Here is a 6443-nt window from a genome sequence, read left to right as displayed (position 1 = left end):
AAAGTATAGAACAGGTGTTTATCTTCTAAGTGTGTATTACAATTTAAAAAAAAACATAAAGTCAATATAGCTCCATTTAGCTCAGCTGAACAAAGCTGCACAATATGGCATGGTGCGCTGTGTCACACCAAAAATATAAAGAAAAGAAAAATGGGAAGATGGGAAAGTGGTGAAATGGGGTGCAAGCAGGGGGAAAACATAGCAAAAGGCAGGTAGGGATGTACAGGAAGGGTGTAGGAAAGAAGCATAGCTATCTATTTCTTGTACAGCAACAACTGTGCACTTTGACAGAATTTGTACATGACTTTGAAGAGGGGTGAGGACAACAAAACTGCATTGTCAAGCAAATTGGACCAAATTACATGTGCACAATGGACATGTGTGAAATGGAGAGCCGTGTTATACAATATATATATTTATTTGGGACAGGTGCTCATTGTTTTTAAGATGAGAGTGGAATGTTGGGGAAGGGACATAGGTACGTGTGTTTGAAGTGAGTTGGGTAGGTGAGGATGCATTTCCAGACAGACAAGACAGCATACAGATGCAGTATGTGACCTATGACGTGGATGAACACATTGGATAGGGAGGGTGTCATGGAATCTCAGTCCCATGTGCCTCCACAAGGCAGCAGCATGACTCACATCACCACCCATGGAACTGTCATCACTGCACTGTGCTGTCACTGTCCCAGGGTGGCAGTGGTGGAGGCTGGACATCAGGGCGAGGCTGCCCCACCAGGTTGGTCAACATGTCCTTGATCAGGCACAGGTGGTGGTCAAAACCACAGTAGACAATCTTGCACACCAAAACTGGCAGCTCAGCCCGAGTGACAACTCCCCCTCAACTACAACTCCCAGAGAGGGGCCCGCCCCATGGGCTGGTACCTCCTGACACCACAGGTAGTGCAGGGACAGCAAAAGATGGGGCACCACTGCTCTGGGTACCAGACATGCTGGGACCTGATGCCATGGCCAGAGGAGGTAAGGTATGGGGATCAGCTGGAGCCAGCCTACCTTGACGTCCTGTGGTGAATGAGGTATAGTAATAAGTTAAGGTTAGCAATAACCAAACCATTATTAGTGTTAACAGAATGGAACATCATATTTGTTAATACAAATACATATTAATGTATATTATGTGTCACACAACATTAAGTAACATAACAGTCAGTATTGTAACAGCATGCCAGTAAGAATTAAACAATAAGGCCAACAAAACAGTTTAACAAAGTATGTTAATATTAAATCATAATAATAAATAACAATAATAAATAAATGAAGATAAGGCATGGGGAGAGACAGAAAAACATTCCATTACTGACAATGCAGATTATATCCCTGAAAACACTGATAATAAATACTCTACAGGTGCGTAGTGTCAATTTTTAGTATAATGACTACAATTCTCCTATAGCTAATGTAGTACATACATACCTCTCAAGCTCTTAGCATGTGGGCCAAGAAATAGCAAATGAAGTACACTTCTACATAGAACAGTTTCACATAATGTGGACTTATATAACTACCAAGGTGTTCTGTAAGTGGATTTGGTAATACATTGCATTCCAAGTAATCATTTTTTTTTGTAATACTGTAACTAATTAGGCATGTTTGTCTACAGTACATAAACTAGACAACCGTCATGCCTTAGTTGGCAGGCATAGGAATAGAACCCAATAGCTGTCACTGCAGGGGACATCTGCAAATAATGTAACAATTCACTGCAGCAACTTATTACAGATATGCAAGGAATACAGCTGTACAGGAAATATTTAGGCAGATTTATTTAGGAATCAGCGAAGATGCTTAACACTTTATTGGTATTGCTGATAAGTGTCTGTGAAATCTAAACACAATATCTGCTCATAACATTGGCTACTTCAACCATATTCCAAAAAAAGAGAGATCCAGCACCAGGAGATGATCAAAAATTAAATTCTTTTATTGTGGCAAACCCAAAAATCCATAAGCAGCAATCCGGTTTCGGCTTAATAATAGCCTTCTTCAGTGCCATTAAATAATTATTAAAGTGATTTCTACAGAAATACAGACGTGGTGGAGTGGCTCATTTATTTCTATTTTTAGAAGTCTGGCAGGTGTTGGCTATGTAAGTATAAGTGCCACTCAGCCCTGTGGTGCTCCATGCCTCGCAAATTGCAATTAAAAAAAATTTTATTAAATTTAATTATGATAATTAATTACATCTGGTTTGTATTTTTAGATGTGTAGCAGGTGTCAGCTGTCTACATGTGAGCACAGCCTGGCATTGCTGCACTCAGCGCTGCGCAGCATAAACATACAGAGTGGAGAAAAAATAAAAAAAACAAAAAATACATGCAAAATTAAATATTACACATTTAAAATAATTCACAGCATTTCAACAGTAGCAGGGAGCATTACAGGGAGCCTCACCCTGTGCATAACATCTGACCTGGCATCCATATCCATGGGTAGCCTCTACACGTTTTCAATATCCCTGTTCTTATGCTCTCCCTTGGCAGCACACCATCATTAATATGCATGGAGCACTGCCGAGGGGGAACAGTAGCCATGTGCATGCATACATTCTGTGTAGGCTCTACAGAATGCATACAGAAATTTTATTAAAGCCTTTTATGATTTGCCTTCCACTTATAGACCTGTGATTCAGTATATTTGCTGTGATTCAATGTGTTCAACATAAAAAAGACAGCTGCAGAACATAATGTTTGCTACTACGTCTGCCTGTTCAGTCCATACTCTGGAAATCAAAACACGATTTCACAGAATATCATCTGCCATCCTAACATAGCACTGATCTTTCAACTGTCAGTTATACAGATATTTAATTTCAGATTAATATAATATAACTAATTAGTATAATTAATTATAGTTAAAGAATTTATCAATAGAATTTCAGATGAATGCAAGCAATAGCAATATCAGTCTCTGTATTTGAAGTGTTTGAAAAGTGTTTTTACATATGTAAAATCTCAAGATTAGCGGACTAAAAAACAGTGGGCTCCCAGACTGAACATGGTTAGTTATGGTATGAATTCAAAAAGTTGCACCAAGGTGAGGGAAGCCAAAAAAAGCCATTTCAATGTGAGGTGCACTTACCTTAGATCACAAGGGTCTATATTAGAACACCAAACGTTCAAAATTTCGAGTGTTCTAATATCGACCCATTTCAATGAACGCTGAAAATATCGAAGAAACAGAAAACCAAATTTTTTCCTAGGGTAAGAATTTGATTGTCCGTTTCTGTTGCTTCAGTATTTTCAGCGCTGTGGTGGAAAGTTACGGGTCGGGTTCAGGTAAGTGTGCGATTGTGTGGACGTGAGGGTTAGGGTGGGTTAGGTGAGTTAGGGTTAGGGCGCGGGTCAAGTAAGTGTGCGATTGTGTGGACATGAGGGTTAGGGTGGGGCAGGTGAGTTAGGGTTACGGCACGGTTGAGGTGACTGTGCGATAGTGACAGACCTTAGGGTTAGAGTTTGGGTTAATGTAAGTGGATAGTTAGTGGTGTATGTATAGTTTAGTGTAGGGTTAGGTGTAAGAGTTTAGGTCTATGTGTGTGGATTGCTGTTTGTTTGGTGTGCTTGTGTTGTGTGTATGTGTTTTGGAACAGTAAATTTTTTCCCTAGGAAAAAATTTGCTGTTCTGTATGTTCGATGTTTTAAATTTTTGATTTATAGGGTTCGATATTAGAGCACTCAAAATTTTGAAAGTTCGGTGTTCTAATATAGACCTGATTTTTCAGTAATCTTTAAGGGGAATTCAACACACCTTCCTCAAAAATGACCACTTTTGGTGGTGTTATGCAGGAGAATGTTACACCTGTAATTTAAATTGGACCAATCCTGGCCAACTGAGAGGTTTGCATGACACATAAGCCACAATCCACACGTTTAAGAATTTAACCCATGCCGTCAGTGTTCCCAATGAGTTGCGTATTTACTGGGTGCATCACAGAAAGGCATATCACACATGCAACTTGTAGAACACCTTGAAGGGAAGTCTGCACTGTCAACTCCTAATGGCTATGCAAAACAAAGAATATTTATGTTTGGTCAACAAGAAGTGTGAGAGCTTACTGTGCCAGAAGTGATACACTTGAGTAAAGCATCCCTGGATAACATAGGTATTGGACATATGGATAACAACACTTAAAAAACAACACACTATTCTTGGTAGATTCCCTACACACAGCTGTATAGTGCATGCATCTGCCACATATAATAGCAATGGATATTGTCTGCAGCATCTGCAACTGATGTGTGAATTCAGAAGTGATCCATCATAATAAATGGTACAGCACTATGTGAGACTCATGGCAATGCATCAGTCATGCTCATATGCACAGGAAATACAGCACTACAAAGTTTAGCTTTGATACACAAGGAAGCTGTCACTGTGATATTGTTCACATACCAAACAACACACGTAGCACACTTTCTAACAGCAAACGTCAAACCAAAAAATGTACCACATGATCGCTGTCACCCTGATATTGCCATGGAAAGTTTTATACCCACATGAAATCCTGACATGCATGCATGTGTATGTGTTCATGCAAACTATCAAGTGGTAATACTAACATGATGTACTGGTACATCCATGACACTGTACAGTCACACTATAGCTGTCCCTGGCATACAGTTAAACTTCATGGATTTATCAATGCATAGGATAGCACTAGGCTAAAGTCCCAGGATCCCATAAAAGCCTAGCCATATTTAAAATACCTTACACAATTTTCAATAGCTATGTGAGAAGTGGGCACACAGGGATGCCCTATGCTATGTTACGTAATACCAACTGCCTCTATCCATGAGAGGCATAAGTGCAACAACAGGAGTACTATCATGATTTGCCATCCATTAAACTATGTTGCACTTGAAGACAGTCAGGAAAAGCCTTTGCTTTACATGAATGCCAAGCAAGTTCAAGAGAAGGGGTAGTGTCTGAGAGATGTATCTATCTCTCCAACATGATTTATTATGTCAGAGGCTAGGTTAACATCCTTGGGATGCATGACTCTTGTGCAGTTTATGTTAACCATGTGTAGCATTGCCCTAAGATCCAGATTGGAGAGTGCCCTTTAGGCCAGACACAGTTTGGCCCTTAGTAATCTGTTGTAGATATCATACAATGATTGGACTTTAAATCTTTCAGCATATGACTCTTTGTTTACAACATGTATCTTCATTGTGCAAAAACTCTGGTGTTGGTCCAGCTGTTGCAGATATGTGTTGAAGTACATGTAAAAGGGTGCATTGTACTCAATTATTGGTGTGACGAGGGCTGAGTACAATGCTACTACAATGTCCTTTGCTGTAGATGGTCTGCCCCTACTTATGAGTTGTGTCACATACAAGGGATTTGTCACCACTGTGGACATATGGTGGTCGAAGTTCAGATTACTATCTGAGTACCCAGATCACATACCACTGGGTGTATTCATAGAGATGTGCTATCTGTATTGTAGTTAGCTTGGGTATTTGCATTTCAAAAGGGAATAATTATACTTTTCTGTACATTTAGTGTATTTCCATGTCTCTGGCATAAATCATTATTGTACATTAATAGTTTCTACAGTATATCAGTAGTGTTCATGGATTCAATGATTGTTCATATTTTGTAGTCATCCACAAAATTGGTAAGATAAAAGCTGTCTAAGTTTGTCTTGACTTCTTGGAAGTACATACTGAACAGGAAAAGGCATACTACAGAACTCTGTGGTATAGCCCTGGTCACTGGCATCTTCTTAGGGATAAATTCACACACTTTAACAGTATGTATCCTGTTGGTGATCCATTTAGCTACCTACCTACATGGTGCTGTATGTGTTTATAGGTTCATAGGTTAGTACTAGGCTAACTGCCCTTGTGAGCCATTGTAAGCCTAGCCAGTTATCCCTTGTGAGACTTAAATCCTGCACCTTGTGTTTGTAAGGCAAACACCTTAACCATTAGGCCACCCTCCCAACCTTGGTCAGCTGAGACAGTTTTTCTGTAATACCTGAATGTGGGTTTGTGTCAAATGCCTTGGCCATGTCTACTTAGGTGGGATGCACAGTCTTACCCTCATCCATTCCTTTGGTGACCTTCTTGAAGAAGACAAATGGATTTAATAGACATGATGTGTCCTTAACAAATCAAAAATGTGTTGTGCACATAGTTGTGAGATTATCTATGTCCTTTTTGATAATGTCCATGATGATTCTCTTGATTACCTTACAGATGAGGTGAGTCAGACTTATGGGTCTATAATTCCCTGCGTCAGGTCATGGCCCCTCCTTGTTCAGATGGATGACTGCTGCTGTACAACCTTCTGCCAGAACATAGCTAGTCTGGAGTCTGTGGTTAAGTAGTGATCCAGCTGTGTCTACTAGGCTAGGTTACAAGTAATTGAAAAGGCAACTTGGAATGTTATTAGGACCCACTGATGCTGTGTTTTTAG

This window comes from Protopterus annectens, chromosome 9.part0 (assembly GCF_019279795.1).
Source record: "Protopterus annectens isolate FY-2018-M chromosome 9.part0, PAN1.0, whole genome shotgun sequence".
Classification (NCBI taxonomy): domain Eukaryota; kingdom Metazoa; phylum Chordata; order Ceratodontiformes; family Protopteridae; genus Protopterus; species Protopterus annectens.
The sequence above is the reverse complement of the archived record's forward strand: the minus strand, read 5'-3'. Positions refer to the sequence as shown.